Genomic DNA, 18,425 nt, shown 5'->3' on the forward strand with positions numbered 1-18,425 from the left:
AGACTGCTTGACTGACAGTTACTGTTGTTGTCTTAAATGAACATTTATTAGTCTTCTCTGCCAAAGTAGCATACTTTCCATTAGTCATTCAACCTGTTTAAATTTATTCCTTGATCATAAAATTCTTAAAAGGTTTTTTTTTTATCTTCAACTTCCCTTATTAAAATTAAAGGAGGAAAGAATAAAGTCATTAGTCCTACTTCCAGTTTCATATGAACTCAAAATGTTGAGCAGTAAGTTTAGTATATCAGAATATCATACTCTTATAACATTTGATTAATCCATTTAAACTACATGAACTTTAGTAATCATGAATACCACCTAGCAAGGTTAAACAACAACTGACAGTGATCTAGGAGACTGGAAGTTTTGCAAGTATATAGGAAAGATGTCATCTCCATTTGGTAAATGAGGATATTGAGGAAGTGATTTGCTCAAGGTCACACAACTATTAAGTACTAGGGCCACAATTCTAATCTGAAGTCCTGACATCAAAATCAGGGTACTTTAACACACCACCACATTGCCTTTTTAAAACCAATTGAAACTGACTACTTGAAAACCACTGAATTGTTTCTTTGGGTAAAGACTGAAGCAAAACAAGATTAGAATAGTCTTATCACAAGGAGACATTATTCTAGCTCACAATGAAGCCAAATTTGCAGTATTCTTACATCAAGGTTGATATTTGATCAATACTTAAAGGCAAAGTCTAGACATTTCACCTTTTCAATTTAAAAAACCATGTTGGTGTTTGTTTAAAGCATGTCTCCAGGGGTGTGTAATTTTTTTAAACCATAAAATTTTACAACTACTATTAGGATTCCAATATCACAATAACACACCTCTGCAGTGTGAATAATCTCTGTCAATGTGTGATCTCAACTCAGAGAAATTAGCAATGGTATAGGAAACTAGTATCATGGGCCCTTGACTTCTCTTGAAACTCTATTATAGAACTAAGGGAAGGGCTTATTATAAGCAATAGTCATAAAGTTTTGCATTATTTTAACCCAAGAAAGACTTTATTTTTTTTTTTTAATTTTTTAAAATTTTTAATCATTATTTCTCAAATTGTTCTCTTTAGGGTACAAGAAAGACTTTAATTTCAAGAGCCTATAACAAAATCCATTCATCAGCAACTAAAGGTGAAGTATTTTAATTTCAGTTCAGAAAAGTAGGTTATTTTAATAAATTATGAACACATTTATAATATCAGATCAAAAGAATCATAAACAGAAGTTCAAAACCAACAGTTATTTATTTTTGGATATGTTCTTAAAAAGTCAGAACCTCACTACCCTCTCTGTCCAACAGTATCTTAAGTCAAGAGTTGATATGCTTATTGAAGGTATGACAACAGCACAGATTATTACATCAGACTTCTGTGATCACCCTCATCAGAGACTTTATATCAGTGACATCAGTTCATTGAATGCTTGTCACCTGAGTACTCTTTTTGTATATACCAAAAAACATGGTCCCTGACCTGAAGGAACTAAGTGAAGAGCAAGCATCTCAACTTGTAAAAGACAACTAATATTATAAAGTAATATATATTCAATGCCAATGAATTACAGAGACAAGTGCTATTATAAGATTTGGTCATTGCAAACTGGGGCAATCAGAACCTCTCATGGAAAATGGGTAAACGAAAATGGATCTTGCTGAGTCTCAAGCAAGTCCAGATCCTACCTTAAGTACTTTCCACCTGGAACATTCTTTTCTTAGACTTCATGTTTCATACTCTCTTCATTTAATGCTCTTCTTAAACATGATCTCAGAGTAGCTTTCCTACTCTGTAATGAATATAATCCCTTTCCCCACCGCAGGTAACATTTTCCCCTTGTTATCTAAAATTCAGTTATTTGTATATGTTTTTTTTTTACAATAAAAGATTCATGAAGGCAGGAATCTTGTCTGCCTTGTTCATCATTGTCAATTCATTGCCTAAAACATTATCTGGCATTTAGTAGGCATGCAATAAATATTTGACAAGTAAATGGGCCTTGTGAATTAAGTGGAATTTACAGGACAGAGTAGCCATTCAAGAATAATGTCTTGAAAAACAAGTGCTATCTTATCTAGAGAGTTCTTTTCAATCATTGTCTATAGATGGCTGTTTACTCTCTACTTGGAAATTTTAGTACCAAAAGAAAGACTAGAAATTATTACAAAGGATGAAAATGAAACCAAGGTATAATGTGTTAAGATTTGTGAAAACTTTTTAAAAAACTATATCTTAACCACTTTGTGCTCCCCAACTACTAGTGTATCTTACTTGTGATTGACAAGTAGGTGCCTGCCCATCTTCTCTTCCTCTGTGTCAGGCCTCTGCCACCAGGCCTGAGTGGTCAAGAATCCACAAAGTTGCCATAAAGTCACTAAAGGAAGCAGAAATCTGAGTGCTCTTCACTTATTGTCAGCATCAGTGCTGGCTGGTCTAAGCCAAATCATTCCTGGCCTAGTCTATTTGGGTTACGATGAGTTTACTTTTTCCTTCCTTTGAGATAGGAAGTAGACAAGGTCTTCTCGCTTAGTGCTCCGAATGGTTAAAACTCATACTTTATGGTAGACTACAATAAAGGTCAGTAACCACAGTGAGACTAAACAGCTATATACCAACATATTACAGCTTTTGAAAAATGTTTAATAGTATATGTTTTCTCATTAAAGTAATGCATGCTCATTTACAGCAAATTTCAAACTATGGGAATGTAGGAGAAAAGATAATATATCATAGTTCCATTTTTTTCCTTTTCCAACTTTTATGTATATATATTTTAAAATAAATTTATACTTAATGCAATATATCAGTATGTGAACATCGTAACACCAATAAAGGATTTTAAATATCACCCTCAATTACTTGCTCTAATATATCAACTCTTATTGAAATTGAACTCTTTCTAATTCTGGTCCACTTGCAAATTGCTACCAAGGTACAATGGTAGGTAGCATCAGTACAGATTTTAATATTTTTATTGTTTGATGTAATAAGAAAAATCTATTACTGCATAAATAAACACTGGGATGAAAGTAATGCATCCATAAATATAAATTTTCATGTTCTAGTAGAGTAACTCTTATAAGCTCCCAATCCTATTATTACCAATTCTAGTCTTTGACTTGGAAAAAAATATTTTTTACGTTTTTCTTAAAATAAGGAGTTATTAATCAGAACTTTATGATTTTCCAGTTCTATAAATATATACTAATTGCATGTATGTTAATGGGGTTCAGTCTTTGTCTTATGCAGTTTCTCATCTCAGTTTCTTTGGTGTCCTTTGGACATATGCAAGGTTTATTTTTCGTTCTGAAATGAGAGTTCCTGTCACTTCAATCTTTGACAGCCTTCAGTGTTTTCAGTGTTTTGTAATTTGGCCATTCTAAAAGATTTGTAATTTTATCTCCTTGTATTAATTTGCACTTCCCTAATGACATGTGATGTGGATTATCTTTTCTTATGCTTATTTGCCACCTGTGTATCTTCTTTGGTGAGATGCCTTTTCAAGTCTTCTGCCCATTTTTAAATTGGAATTATATTGTTGAGTGTTAAGAGTTCTTTGTATATTTTGGGTAACAGTCCTTTTTCAGATATGCCTTTTGCAAATATTTTCTCCCAGTTTGTGGCTTGTCTTCTCATTCACTGGACAGTGTCTTTCACAGAGCAGAAGTTTCTAATTTCAGTGAATTTTCAGATTATCAATTGTTTCTTTCATGAATCATGCCTTTGTTGTTGAATCTAAAAAGTCATTGCCATACCCAAGGTCATCCAGATTTTCTCCTATATTATCTTCTAAGAGTTTTATACTTTTGCATTTTACATTTAGGTCTATGATATATTTTGTGTTAGTTTTTGTGAAGGATGTAAAGTGTGTGTCTAGATTCATATATTTTTGGTATAGAGATGCCTAGTTGTTCCAGTACCATTTGTTGGAAAAAAAAAAAAAAAAAAAACACCTCAACATTTTAAAAAATTGAGTGCAACAGTATATAAAAATGATAATGCATCATGATCAAATTATCCCAGGAATACAAAGTTGAGTTAGCATTTTTAAATCAATCAGTGTAATTCACATTAACAGAAAAACTATACAATCATCTTAACAAATGCAGAAAAAAATTTGATAAAAGCCTATATCAATTCCTGATTTCAAAAAACAAAGCTCAAAAAGCTAGGAATAGAAGAGAATTTACTCAGTCTCACAAAGATGATATACACATACATACCCTTATAACTAACACTCAGTAGTGAAAAACTGAATGCTTTCCTACTATGTTCAGGAACAAGGCAAGGCTGCTTATTTTCACAACTACTATTCAACATTGTATTGGATGTTCCTTTTTTTTCTTTTGGGGGGAATAAAGTCTGGCTCTGTCACCCAGGATGAGGTGCAGTGCACAATCATAGCTCACTGCAGCCTTGAACTCCTGGGCTCCAGCAATTTCCCCTCCTTGGCCTCCCAAAGTGGATGACAGGCGTTAGCTACTACATCTGGCTGGATGTTCTAATCAGTGAAATAAGGCAAGGTGAAAAAAAAAAAAGTCATCCCACTGGAATAAGAGTAAAATCCTCTTTATCAACAGATTTTGTAGTTTGAAATCTGAAGGAGTCTACAAATTAACTGTGCTTGAGAATACAAGCTCACTATATGAAAATTGACTATATTTCCATATAGGAGCAATGAACAATTAGAAATTAAAAGTAAAAATCAATACATTTATAATAACATCAAAAATACTTAAAATATTTGAGAGTAAATCCAACAAAAGATGTGCAAGACTTCTACACTTAAAACTACAAACATTGCTGAGAGAAATTAAGAAGACCTAAAAATATGAAGACAAATACCATCTTTACGGATTGGAATATTACTAAGATATCAAGTTTCCCAAATTGATCTATAAATTCAACAAAATCTCAATTAACATTCCAACAGGCTTTTTTGTGGAGATTAATCAAACTGATGCTAAAGTTCATTTGGAAATTCACAGAACCTAGAATAACCAAACAACATTGAAAATGAAGAACAAAGCTGGAGAACTTCCACTACCTGATTTTTCTACTAATTTTAAACCTTCAGTAATCAAGATAGTGAGATAGTCTGTCTAAATAGAAAAAATATCAATGAGAGTAGAAAAGAGTCCATAAATAAACCTATACATATGGACAACTAATTGTTGACAAAATTCAAAGGGAATTCAGTGGAGAAAGGACAGTCTTCTCAACAACTGCTGAAACAGTTGAATATCCATGTAAAATAAACTTTCATCCATATCTTGCAGCTAGATCACAGATCTTAATATAAAATTCAAATCTATAAATATTCTAGAAGAAAACATAGGAGAACATTATTGTGATCTTGAGTTAGGCAAAGGAGTCTTAGATACACACTCCCACAAAAAGAGATATTGATAAATTGGACTTCATCCAAAGTAAGAACTTCTGCTCTTTGAAAGATGCTGTTAAGAGAATTAAAATACAAGGCATAGACTGAAAGAAAACATTTGAAAATCACATAAATTACATTTATTCAGTAGGAATAGAAAATTTTCAAAGTGTAATAGGAAAACAACTCAGTAAAAAATAGACAAATAATTATACTAATAAGAGATAATTCACTAAAGATTCCAAATGAGTACATCATTAGTTATTAGGTAAAAGCAAAATAAAACCACAGTGAAATTCTACTCTATATTTATAAGAATGTCTAAAATTAAAAAGACCTAACAAGTGTTGGTGAGTATATGGAGCATAAGGAATGCTCGCATACTACTTTTGGGAATATAAAATATCACTTTGGAAAACAGTTTGAAATTTTTCTAAAAAGTTAAACCTATGCCTTCCACATGACTCAGACTTTCCACCCATAGGTGTTTATCCAAGGGAAAGGAAAGCCATACAAGGCTTTTATAAGAATATTCATAAAAGCATTATTTGTATCACCCCTACGCTGGAAATAACTTAAATATCCCTCAGCAGGTAAGTGCATAAACCATAAAAAGAAACATTTGATACATGAAACAATTGGATAAATCACAAAATAATTATGTTGACTTAAAGAGCCAGAGTGAAAAAGTATATATTGTATTATTTCATTTGAATAAAATTCTAGACAATGCAAGTTTATCTGTATTGGCAGAGAGCAGATCAATGATTGCTTGGGAATGAGGAGTATGTAGGGAGGGATAGGACATAGTACAAGAAAGCACAAAGAAAAATTTAGGGGCAAGGAGTGACAGATATTTTTAATTTTGATTGTGGTGATGGTTTCATTAATGCATACATATGTCAAAACTTATCAAATTATACACTTTAAATATGTACAGTTTACTGTGTGACAATTATACCTCAATTAAGTTTCTAAGAAAAGTGAGCATGAAATTTCACATAGCAGCATGGTCATTACATCCTAAGGTTGCAGTACTCAAATGGAGCAAAGACACTAAGACGAATTCCCATCCAGGACTACCCCTTCCCCACAGCAGGCTGGATCTGCTGATCCTATCCCCAAAAAGCTTTGAGTTTGGATCATTTCCCACATTCTGTTCTGATGATATTCATAGAATGACCTTGAAAGTGGCAATCACCCTATATCTCTCACTCCTGAAACTGTGCTCCCAATATTTTTAAATCAAACACTATCTCCTGGCAGGCACAAAGGGAGAGGGTAATATTAATAGAACATTGGCTTTGTAGTTGACAAACACCACTTACTAGCTACATAATCTTGGGCAAATCACTCTCCTTCTCTGAGCCTCAGTTTTCTCATTTTAAAAATATTTAACATTTCTTACCTGACAGGATTATCTTGAAGGTATATATACAAGACTGTAACAGAATCCCTAGCATGAGGGAGAAACACAGTAGGAACACCTCCCTCTTTTCCGCTGTTGTTTGAAGCGCTTTCCTTACCCCACTGAGTGTGCGTCCTCCCATCACCACGCTGTCAGGACTCCTGCTGAAGCCCCAAGTGTAAACCGTAAATGAGGTTCTAAGCTAGTGGGTCTCAAGCTTGGCTACACATTAGAATCAACTGGGGGAGATTAAAAGAAAAAATACAACAACAACAAAAACCCTGATTCTTGGGTTCTACCCTCAGAGATTTTGAATTGAGTTGGATGGCACAGCTGGACATCATGATAGTCAAAAGCTTCCCAAGAGACATTAATATGGGGCCAGGCTGTGAAGCTCTGTTCTAATGCTGTGCAAATTTTAACATGCATTGACTCACTGGGGATATTGTTAAAATTCAGATTCGGATTTCATCGTGGTGGGTGAGGTCTGACATTCTGCATTTCTAGTAAGTTCCCAGTTGATGCTGACACTGTTGGTTCTGGGATAACACTTTGAGTAGAAAAGCTAAACCACAGGGAGCCTCAGAATCACCTGGGGGTCTTTTCAAAGCTGAGGATTCCTAGGTTCTGCCCCCGAGATGGAGCCCCAGCTTCTGCACTTGTTTTATAGGCTAGCCAGGGAGTCTGAGGCACTTCTCTTGGGGAAAACCATAGATGTAGTCTGACCTTTTACATGTGAGAACAGTCTATCCCCAAAAGGCTGTGTGACCCCTGTCCTGATGTAACTTTCTCCCAGGAAAGTTCATTAGTGAACAAAATGTATTTTAAATGGGAACATTTTCTGGTGTGCTGGTCGCCAGTGCTGACTGGGGACTGCAATCTGCAGTGTGAGTCGAGCGTGACGATTTCATTAACACACAGCTCAGAACCTAGCCGCGGAGCAGCCTGTGTGATGAATGGGGTCTCGGGTTCTACTTGAAGCATTATCACATAATATATCAGTTTTATGTCAAATGAACTGATGGTTTTATGGCCTTTCCATTCAATTTGATAGGCCCCTTGTCATGGGCTCTTTTTAATAATGCTAGAGGGCATTTTTTTTTTTTTTGATGGTGATGACATAGTGATTTATAAAACTCACTTCATGCATCAGCCACACATATGTAAATCAGAAACATTTCTTTCTGGGGAAAAAGTGTCATTCCCACCCTGTGATAAATAGGTGCATCTTCAATGAGCAGGCATTCATCAAGACACAGATTTGAATTCACGTTGCTATACACCATACGACCAAGTAATTAGCATCATGCCAAGGAGACAGTCTTGTACATCAGGATCCTCCCAGATGGAAGCCTCGAGCATGTGAGTTTGGTGCCAATGTGACCCTCCCTGTGCTGGAGCAAGGTGGCTGGGAATGTGGCTGGGGACACCAGAGCAGCAGCCTGGAGGGTGGAGGGAAGGCAGTGCTTAAGGGAATGACCACAGACAGAAGAAGGAAGGAAGTATTTTTAATCTCTACATTCCAAGACTGTTAAATAACTTAATATTCTTTGCCTTATCTAGATCTCAAAATACGCTGCAAGGTAGGAATTATTATATGCATCTTAAAGAAAGAAAACTAAACTGAGAACTTATATCGAAGACCTGCATCTAGGTCAGTGTGACTCTAAAGCCCTCTCTGCTACACTACAAGGTTGTCATAAAGTACCTGCAGGTCGGTGTAAGGGAATTATGTTGCTGTGATGCCAGCTTTGCTGAGAGCAGACTGCAATTCTTAGCAATTGTATCTGCCATCTGCTTCCTGTGCCCAGCCTTGAATCTGTGGAGACATGGCACCAGAAGTGCTAGTGGCACATACAGCTTAAAAGATTTTAAAGAGAAATTAAACAAACAAAAACTCTCTTTAATTGATAGATAAAATCTAAGTGTCAAAGTATTCCTCATTCATAGCTGCTTGTATGAAATAAAATCATGGGTAAATTTGAAAACTTCCTAGAAATAATTGGCAATAGAAATAAAATGAATCTGATAGAAATATTTTTATTGCCTAAGTATTTGTGAAGTTAGTTAGAGAAATTGGTTAAGCCCAATTTCTCCATGGGCTTAAGATATTATACCTAAGACAAAGCGTAATCATTTAAGAAAAAAAAAACCCACAATTAACTTTTGCAAAGTTTTCAATGCTTGCAAATCACTTTCATAAATGTTGTGTCATTCCTATAATATAGGCAGGTATTAATATTATTTGATTCATAGTTAGATGAGGAAATCAAGGCTCAGAGACTCAGAAATTGGAATCTCACCTCAAAAACAGTGACACAGCCAGTAAGCAGGAGTACATTGAGCAGGCAGTTCTGAAGTTGGGGTCAGACCACAGAAACGCTCAGTTACTGTTTTTTCTATATAAATCATTTTTATCACAGACTGGTAGCCTAGAAGATGCAAATTATATAAGAAAATACTCTCTTGATTGGCAAAGACAAAGAAGCATCCACACACAGATGGCTAAAAGGGGTTACGAAGCATAATATTAAAATAGATATGAGCATCTGGTAGACCTAGCTAGGTGAGGCAACCTCAAAAACAAGCAAGTACTGTCTGTAGGTGCATCTATATGCTAGAATACCTGCATTCTCATTACTAGGAAAAGTTTCTACCTTGGGAGGCTTTCCTTGGTTGACGTTTAATCTCCTGGGTATTTGCTTCTATAACACCTGGTCCACCTCCTTTCTAGCACTCTCAGCTGACTTGTATTTACTTGTTTTGGGTTTGTGAGAAGAGCTGTCCTTATCTGGTTCTCCTCTGGTCCCTGTTGGCTAACTAACATAGGGCTGTGTATAGTAGCTCTAAAGAGCTATTTTTAAAAAGTCATAGATGGGTGTGGTGGCATGGACCTGTAATCCCAGCTACTCAGGAAGCTGAGGTGGGAGGATCACTTGAGTCCAGGAAATCAAAACCAGCCTGTGCAATACAGCAATATTCTGTCTCAAAAAAAAAAAAGAAAAGAAAAAAAGTCATAGAATTTTGAATGACATAGAAAAGTTTGCATAATGATTAAATAAAAAGGCAAGAAATTACAAAACTGTATATACATTGTGATCCAATCTTTATTAAAAATTGGTTTATATGCATAGTGACACACTGGAAATATATCCAGCCTTATCATATGCAAAAATAGAGGCAACGATGGCTGGATACTTTCTGAACAGCCCTCATGCATTCTAAAATATAGTAGTGATTTTCTATTATATTTTCATTAATGATAGATTACACATGTGACTTCATTTTTATTTTTTGCTTGGCTCTAGTTCTTTTTAAAAAATTATTAACATGTATGTAGAAAGAAAATATCAATAATAGAGTGTCTAGGCCGGGTGCAGTGGCTCACGCCTGTAATCCTAGCACTCTGGGAGGCTGAGGCAGGCAGATTGCTCGAGGTCAGGAGTTCGAAACCAGCCTAAGCAAGAGCGAGACCCCATCTCTACTATAAATAGAAGGAAATTAATTGGCCAACTAATATATATAGAAAAAATTAGCCAGGCATGGTGGCGCATGCCTGTAGTCCCAGCTACTTGGGAGGCTGAGGCAGCAGGATTGCTTGAGCCCAAGAGTTTGAGGTTGCTGTGAGCTAGGCTGATGTCACAGCACTCACTCTAGCCTGGGCAACAAAGCGAGACTCTGTCTCAAAAAATAAAATAGAGTGTCTAGACTCTCTAGAGAAGGATTGAGATTGCTTTAAATTTGAAGAATGACTGATGATGGTGCACGCATCCTGGCAGTGCTTATCTGACTTCTGCTTATGTGAATCTCAGAGAAAAGACAGGCTTCAAGGGTAGGGCAAATTAGGAGAAGGCCAGAAAGGAGCCAGGATAAAGAAAGGGAGGAAATGGAATGAAAGCAGGGAAAGAGAGTCAGCAAGGTAGGGGGAACCCAATTCTTTGAAAACCTAATCAAGAGACAGAGTCAATCCTTCTTATTGATTCTTAATGGCTGCAGAGAAGATATTCCTGCTTCATTTGTCTTTAAGTTATTGAACAAGTTTACCTAAAGGCAATAGGGTCTTATGACCTATTGTCCTTTAACATATCATTGGAAACAACTTTTTAATAAAAATATTACTCAGTCTTTTGGCTAAGATCATGTATAATCATAAGATTCCTCATTTCTGTATGTGATTCACTCATTACATAGAAATTCATGGTTTCTTAGCATTCTTAATTAAAATGCTAGGACTACTGGCAATAACTTTCAAATACCATGCTTCCTAACATTTAGGTGTTTTTGTTTGTTTTTAACCCTCACATTGGCTATAGAGGATGTTTTGGTAGTGATTCTAAGTAGAGAAACATGAGAAAAGATGTGAAGAAAAATGGTTAGTTCTAGGTCACTAAGGCAAGTGGTCATTTCATTTGCTTGCCTATAACCTCACTGCAAAACTCAAATAAAATAAAACAAAAAATGTCCAAGAAGAGGCCAAAGTTTTCATTTCCTTTGAAACCAAAAGTCCACCGGGACCATTTAGGTTTTCATTAACAAATGAAAAATGCTTTATAAATACTTTGGAAAATGTTTTAAAAGAGTAACAGAGACACTAATAGTGGAGGCATAAATCCTATCTCTCTTCAATCATCTCTTGAGGCCCAGGCCCACGTGACCACAAATCCACATGATTGATGAGAAAATAAGATCTGTTAATAGAGAGTCCACTATGTGGGAGGCGTTTTGCCAGTTACCATACTTAAATTGTTTCTCTTTCTTACAACAGCTCTTTTAGATGGTTAAGTTAATGACTGATCAATCATTTTCTACAATCATTCATTGTAGAAAACTTCAGAAACAGATAAAAAAATTAACTTATAATCATCTCACATTTTATCATCTAGAGACATTCAGGTTGGTTTGTAAACAATTTAAAGTCAATTTTTATTTTTAATGGCTGTGTGGTGTTCCACTTTGTATTATGTTTTAAATTTATTTAATGGATCTATTAATAGATATTTAGAAATATTTTCTACTATTTAAAATATGCTATAAAAACAATCTTGTATATATTTGGGGACTTTTGTCTAATTGTTTCCTCAGGAGAAATTTCTAGAAATGAGGTTGCTGGTTTAAAGGTTATACCTTTTTTTAAAGGATTTCAAAAAATTGTGTTATCAAATTGTCATTCTGGAAAAAGCAGAATCAGTTCCACTCCTAATAGCAGCAGTATGTGAGAATGCTCATTTCCTTACAGAACTACATTAGCACTAAATAATACTATTCTTTGAATCCTTGCCAATCTGATAAATGAAAATAGTATCTCATTTTAATTTGCATTTAATTACCAGTGAGGTGAAATACCTATCATCAAGGCAGCTATTTTCCCATTTGATAATCAGTGCTATAGCATCCTTATGTGTACCTCAAAGATGACAGAAATCATGGTGAATGAACTAACACGAATCACAAAATAACATGCAATTCAACATGATTGTGCACCTTCTATGTATTTGCGTATTAAAAGTATTTCTTCTGCATGCTTGGAGTTCTGTCTAGGGTGGAGCAAAAGCAGTATATGTAACCTAAACATTTGTACCTCCATAATATGCTGAAAAAGAAAGTGTTTCTTCTGCATAGGACAGTGAACTCCTAAAACGGAGAGATTGTACTTTGTTCATTAGCTCCAGAAAGTACTATTTTCTTCTGGATCTTAAGGCATATAGAGTCACCTATGAATTTCTTGCAAAATATCAAAAGAGAAGGGGGCTTGCCTGGCACATAGCAGGGCAACTTTGCTTCCCTGGGTTTTGCTCGTGCTCCTTTCATGGCCTGCATCCCTTCACAACAGGGACCTGACGCCCAGGGAGTTTCAGGAACTTGTTCAAAGCCAAAATCTAATCAGTGGCAGAGCCAAGACTCAGGTCTTCTCTCTTCTTGTCATTCTATCACTATTTCCTGTAATCTATGTTGCTTCAAATCTAAACCCAAATGACCACTTTTATATCTGAACTTGATCTTGACTGACTACTTTCACTTACTGCTCTTGGTTGATTATAGCTCTCCAAGTAGATTTTCAGGACTCCCAGGAAAGCAAGTTTTACTCTGTTGACCCTTAGAACCTAACCTGGTACTGCCAGGGCTAGAAAACCTTCAAATAAATCCTTGCTTCAAGGAGGCTGGGTCTATGTCAACTGCTTTGCTACAGTTCTCATCCTTTCTAGAATGAAATCCCTTAAAAATCTCCTGGCTGGTTGCTTTTTAAAACATCAAAAATTGGATATGTTTCCAGTTCTCTTGCTTCAGAATTTTCGTGCCCTCATTGGCTGTATGGCATCCTTTTAAATTAAAACATTAGGAAATTATTTGTGATATTTTATCTTTAATTTTAAAGGAAACCATTTCTTCCCTCTACTGAAGCATTTCTTTAATAATCACAGGGTGATTTGGAATGCACTCAATTTGATCTGAGCTTCATTGGGTGATATTTTAATTTTAGCTTTTAACATCATTAGAATCAGAATCCATAGCATTTCTCTTTAGAGGAGAAAGTGATTCAACACCACTGCCACCACCTCAGTCCCAGTCACTAACTTAACAGTTTAATATAAAATGAAAAAAATTTTTTCTATTATAACCAATACTAATGCTCAATTCCAAATTTTGTAATGTTATAGAACCTACATTTTAGCCACCATGAGATGTTAAATTCTTGAAGAATGAAAGACAAAGGTCAAAAACCACCAATGAAGGGTTAAAAAAAAATCCTGCCAATCACAGGTGCTTTTTCTGAGAGAGGTGAGCAAGAAGAAATCCTACCCCCTTAAAATCACCAAGAGCCAGTAAAACAAACTATGGCCAGAGAGTTTCCTGGCGATGGCATTCTCATTTCCTGTCTGAATTACGCCACAGAGAGGGCTGCCAGATAAAATACCTGGCGTTGATTTAGAGTGGGCAGTGCTTCTTCAGCAGTCGTGATTACCCAGGTTAATTCTGGGATCTCTGCCATCCACAGAGCTTTAGCAGATAAATAACACCATTTCTCTTCAGCTTTAGTGCTCGGGTATAAGTCTCACTCGAGGGGAGCTTAGATTTATAGGTGATATAATTTAGAATTCTATGCCCATAAGTTAATGGTTCAGAAATGTCTTCTTTATCTTTTCTGGGATTACAAATGGACAGATCTCTGGCACAGCTCCTCATCTTCCTACTCGGTCTCTTTGCTTCTGATGAAGACCTTATTCTGCCAGTTTCATTACTATTTGCAGTGGAAAAAGCAATGATTTGGTGTAGACAAGAAAGAGAAGATTAATGTCAGTGACAGAGCAATGTTTTTAAAATGTCACCTATGGTGAGATAAATAATGCTATAGAGCACTTACTAGGTATTAGGTCTTGAGTTGGTACTTTAGAATATAATACTTAAAATGTATTTCAGTTACATAAGCAATTAAAGCTAATATCTATGTGGTGCTTTACATACATTAATCCATTAATCTATTTAATACTTTCAACAGCACTATGAGGTATGTATTATTACCATCCATATTATGGATGAGGAGACTGAGGCATAATAGAAAAATGCAGCTGTCTAAAGTTCATGATGCAAGAAGTAAGTGGCAAAAGCAGAACTGGGAGTCAGCCCACCTGTCTTCAGAGGCTGTGCTTTACTGTTTAGAAAAGAGCTGAGCTTTTATATGGAGGGGAAATCCCACTTGATGGCACCCCCAATCTGGTTCTGTCCCATTATGGTTTTCTATATGTTGTGTGCATACACATACATATAAATACATGCATTTTTTGTGTCTTTCTTATTGTTGATTTCTTTCATATAAATATTATCTTGTTATACACATTTTATTTTTTTAGTATAATTGTCTGTTTTGTCAGGGCTCCTGATTTAAAAAACAAAAACAAACAGAAGAACCAAAATTGCTGCAAATTGTGGTCACTTGAAATAAATATTTATCTCAAAGTTTCTGTGGCTCAGGAATACCTGGGTGCCCCTGGCTCAAGGTCCCTGATGAGATTTCAGTCAAGTTGTTGGCCAGGACTGTGGTCTCATCTGAAGCCTTCACTGAAGGTTGAGGGGCATTCATTTACGAGCTCGTTCACCAGCGATTGTTGGTGGTAATTGTCACGCAAGCCTCTGCACAGGCCTCAGAGCACGGCAGCTGCCTTCAGCTGGAGTAAACGAGATAGAAGGCGTAGACTTTCTTTTATAATTTAACCTCAGAAGTAACATCCTATCCCTTCTGCTGTATTCTATTCATTAGGAAAAAAATAGGTCCATCCTTCACAAAGCGGGGTGTGGGGGTAATACTGCACAAGGGTGTGAATATTAAGGGATAGGAATCATTGGAAGTTGTCTTGGAGGCTGCCTGCCACCCAGATATATTTACAATGTTATATTCAAAGTCTGGCTTACAGAATCCAGCCTCATTCTTACCATCACCCCATTGCCCGTCTAGCCCTTCCTACCACATCTCTTACCACTTGCTAAGTTCCAATAATGCAAAACTGCTGGTAGCTGTTCTATTCCCCTCCACCTACAATCACCAGTGTTTCAAGGCTACCTGAGCCTCCTGCCTGGTACCCTTGTTCCCTCATACTCATATGGCTAATGCCACTTCATCTCTTTAAGATAAAGTGCAGGTGTCACCTTCTCTGGGTAGCCTCCCTGGCATTGAGCCAGAGTTAGATATTGCTCACTTAGGCCATCATTGAACCTGGTGCACCCTTTCAACCCAGCACTTAATGCCTTATTTTGAAATTATATCACTCTGAGTACTCGATGAATATCCAAGTACAGGTACAATATCTTCATCATCAAGACTTAGCAAATATCTATCACCTGCCAAAATGTCTAACACACCAACAGTGCTCAATAGACATTTCTTAAAGAATATTTTTTATCAACTGCATTTTCAACAATTTGTGATTGCTTTCTGGTTTGAACTTCTGATTATTCCCCAGAAAGGAAAAAGTAAGTTTGATAAAAATACTGTGTGTTTTAGTTCAACCTTTTCCTTATCTAGGATAAAAATTCTACCAATCCTCTTCCGAATGCTCCCTCATTGCTTTTATTCTCCTAGGTATGGGCTGGGATGTTGCTTTCTCATCCCAAGATCCCTGAGGCTGAGGCAGCTAAGTCCCTACAGCTCCCTTGGCTGTGTGTTGTTTGCACTCTCAAATCCTTCCAATACCAGCAAGATGGGCTTTCCAAGGGTCTATCAGAACTGGTGACAGGTTAGTGACTTCCCTAATGATTATAAACCAGGCTGTGGTCCCAAGGTATCCATCTTAAGAGGAGAAACACCCTATTTGTCCCAGGTGATGGACGATGAGGTAGAAGATGTGACAAGAAACAAACAAAAATACAAGAGTGTGGGTCGTGCTAAAGCATCCTGAGAGGCAGGTATTACAGAGAATGCAGGGAGCCCTATGAACTGGCCTCTTGGAGGGTGCCTCCTTCTGATGTGGTGGAGGAAGTCACCTCTTCTGAATAGCCAGAAGATGAACATGGCTCTCACACTCTCTTCAGGCAACCTAGTTTTCTTCTCTCCTGAGTTCATTCTGATGTTTGCAGAAATTCCGACCCCAAGCCAATCTTGTCTCACCACATTGCTTGTACAAACTGCTCAAGACTCTACTGCAGTTCAGTGTAAGAACAGCTTGTCCATCATAGTCTCCTTATGGTCTGGGCCATCACCATGTACTGCAAAGAGCCCAGGCATAAGCAGATACTCCTACTTGAGTAAGGTCATCTTTTACAGTCATTACCCAGATGGCCCCTGACTTGCATGCGTGTTGTGGGCAGCTCACTGTCCTCTACCTTGACTTGTTTCTTTTTCCTGACTTGTTGCATCCATGTGTGGCCTAAATTGCTAGGCAGGTTCTATTGCTTAGGCACTTCAAACTTACATGAGAGCTTGGCACATCCAACTATGAAGTACAGGGTCCCCCATCCCTAGGACCACAATGTACACTCTACACATTACAATTCATTTTGGTCATCTGCCATTTCTTTCTTTTAAGCCTGTTGGTCATGCCCTAATTATCTCTAGCTTATGTTTATATTTTATTTATATTTTATTTCAGACTAGCCAATGGGAAATGATCCTTTGATCATTCTACAGAAAAACCTCAGCTATGATACAGCAATAGAATGATTTCAACAAGGCCTGAAGCCAAAGACCTTGTAACATCACAGAGAATTAAATCATAGGGTAAATAAAGCATTCATAAGAAAACAGGCAGCAAGAGGCATATATCCAAGCCAGCATCCTACAGAGCATTTACCAAGGCTTTACCTGAGTCCAGTGCTTTTTGTTCACTGACATTCTCTGTTATTGCTGGGTGGTTCCAATTATGTCCCATGATCACTCAGGTTGCTCTGATCTAATCCATAGTCTGGTCAGTGAACTCAGAGTTACCCAGGAGAGAAAAGTTTAATATCTAGTTTCATAGTGATAATGTTCCTGTTGGTCACAGACCTTTAGGTCTGAGATGTATCCTGAACTGACTAATTTTTTTCTCTGTAGAACTTATTGCTTCGATACATAAAAGGAGCATTATATTAACGCTATCATACACTTAAAGATATAAAAAGAAAGTATTTTTTAATTTAGTTCCAATTTTCTCTTTCAGAAAATTCTGATTTTAAATGCTATTTTCTTTCTTGGGACTCAAAGAAGTCAGCTTTCAGAGTCAAATCTAAAAAATGACTTCCCTGATTCAAGGGGTAAGGAAACTATGGGAAAACTAGGAACTAGCTATTACTAAGAGCAAAAATGTATTGATTAAATACTTCAAAAAATCTGTTACATCAGTAAATGTTTTTAATGTCTTCATAAATTATATGTGGATGTTTATACAATTTAAACAGCTATTATTATGATTACTAGGACTGATGTGCTCTACTTTACTCTAAAGGGTAATGATTCTAGTTAGAAGAGACCACACCCAAAGCAGTTGACCAATGTGTATTTTTCTCTGGAAGTGTGAAGTTTTACAGCCAATAACAGTGAGTGGGTTATTACCTATTGAATTGACTAGCCGCCTGTCCTTATCTTATTTACCTTAAACTTCTGAAACTCATTGCTTACTTATGTAAGATAAGCATGTCATTAAGGAAACTTCTGCTTTCTGTCCTAATCCTGCCAACCATATGCCAATGAGCGTTCACAAATTTCTTCTGTCTGGATTTTTTATGATTAGTGAAGCCTCTAAGCCTCACTTATAGTAAGTTTTCTTGACGAAAACGAACTCTAAGCCTGTGGTAGGAGGAAAATCACATTTTTTGTCTAACCACACCTAGTCTCAGATGTTCTCCAGCCTCTTCATCCCTCTTCTCTGGGCCCTTCCCCTTGACTCCTCACAAACGCATCCTCACATCTCTGCTATTTCTAGCACTTTCTCCTCAGCAATGGTGCCCTCTCCCAGGAAGATCTGACTAGTAGAGAACAAACTGTCTCTATTCCCTGTCTTTTCCTACTCTGAGGCTGAGCTCCAGAGCTGAGTGAATACTATAAACTTTGCCTTGGTAATTTTCTATCTTAGTTTCTATTGCTCTTCCCATTATACAGACAACACTGCTTGGTAGGCTTCAAAGTGGGACCCTTCCTAGGTGTGTGTCTATTTAAT

This window comes from Microcebus murinus, chromosome 1 (genome assembly GCF_040939455.1).
Source record: "Microcebus murinus isolate Inina chromosome 1, M.murinus_Inina_mat1.0, whole genome shotgun sequence".
Classification (NCBI taxonomy): Eukaryota; Metazoa; Chordata; class Mammalia; order Primates; family Cheirogaleidae; genus Microcebus; species Microcebus murinus.